This window comes from Priapulus caudatus, unplaced genomic scaffold (assembly GCF_000485595.1).
Source record: "Priapulus caudatus unplaced genomic scaffold, Priapulus_caudatus-5.0.1 Scaffold182, whole genome shotgun sequence".
NCBI lineage: Eukaryota > Metazoa > Priapulida > Priapulimorpha > Priapulimorphida > Priapulidae > Priapulus > Priapulus caudatus.
In genome coordinates this window covers 274073-275651 of record NW_014577243.1, presented here as the reverse complement: position 1 = coordinate 275651, position 1579 = coordinate 274073, and the positions used below count along the sequence as shown (strand labels likewise).

General features: G+C 39.5%; 1 protein-coding gene across 1 annotated transcript in view; it reads left to right on the top strand.

Annotated features, from left to right (window-relative positions):
• The window catches only part of LOC106806854, a 35116-nt gene that overhangs the window by 29973 nt on the left and 3564 nt on the right, over window positions 1-1579 (top strand). The gene's annotated exons all lie outside the window — the stretch shown is intronic.

The following is a 1579-nucleotide window of genomic DNA, read 5'->3' as shown; positions in this document are numbered from 1 at the left end:
CGTTAGGGTTAGGGTTAGGGCTAGGATTAGTCAGAAACGGAGTCGAGGTTGGGAGTAATGTCTGCCCGGCGACCAACCTGTGCAAGCTAACTTCTTGCCATATTGGATCTACCTCTAACAGCGCCCTCTATAACTTCTCAACAAAATTCTAATTTCACATGAAACATATACACACTAGCATCTTTGCCACTCAGCCTACATAAGATGAGGGGTGTATTGTCAGTCACTCTCTTCTCTAAGAGCATCAAGGTTATCGGTACCTTATCAAATAATGTATCATGTATAACACATTATTAAAACCTAGAGACAAGAAATGTGGTCTTCATTAATAGAATTATGAAATTGTATAAAATTAGCTGTTATACGAAGGACACAGTTGTTCCAACAACTCATGTAAACATCCAATGCTAATATTGAAAACAATTATAATGATTCACAATATCAATGTATACGTACTGAACTAGACAACAAATGAGTGCATCTGACCTTGCGATCTTTATAGGAACTTCAGAAAACGACTTTACCTTATTGTTGAGAACACCTCGACAAACTTCGGATTTTTTTTGTAAAAACACGTACAGTATGTAGTCAAATCACTTCGAAAAATTCATAATTTCACAAGTTACATTGTGCGGCACACAAAGTTATGAAGGAGAGTAGGCCACACATTCCTCAACTGAACGTATACCGAATTGGTCGGTTTAATTCAGTTGTGCCCAAACCATTTGGTTGCAGGAATGTTCCTGAGGGTTGGGGAAAAGCTCATATTCAAATTCTTTGGTTGCAGAGATGTTCCTGAGGGTTGGGGAAAAGCTCATATTCAAATCTTTGGTTGCAGAGATGTTCCTAAGGGTTGTGGAAAAGCCCATATTCAAACCCTTTGGTTGCTGGGATGTTTCTGAAGGTTGGGGAAAAGCTCATAATTCATCAATCTACATTGGTTTATTATGCTGAGATAAGGTTTCATCTAGGATGGCAAACAAACATGTTCGGTGACTCACTTGTTTAAATAGTCAAGCTCATGCTAGACAGACAATCACACTACCTACCAGCTGATGTCTCTGGTGGTGCAGTCCGGCAATTTTACTCTCTAGTCTCGCAAACTCGTCCAATTTACTTCACATTTGTGTCAGAATAATCTTTGTGCGACGGCAGATTTCGAGCATCGATGATAAAGAAAAGGTACTCGAACCTAAAACAGCACTGCGTAACACGCTTCACACGTTTTTTAAACTACGTCAGCGCACATCGGCTACCTAACCTGGTCAATATTTTTCGAATTAATTCGAATTAATTCGAATTAATTCGAATTAATTCAATAATTATTATTCATCTCAATATCTTTATACACACCATTATTGGTTTAATAGGGTTTAGTATAGCCTGCAATCAGAATTAACCCAATAAAATGCGTATGTAGGCCTACCCGTCGAACCCGTAACACAACGCACTTCGGGCCGTGGAAATTGCTGGATATAACTTAATCCAGAGCAGGCGATGTCACCTATGAGGTGGATATATGTTTCTATGCCACCGACTGATCGCGTGATGTCAGTGTACGTCAGTGTGACGTCAGTGG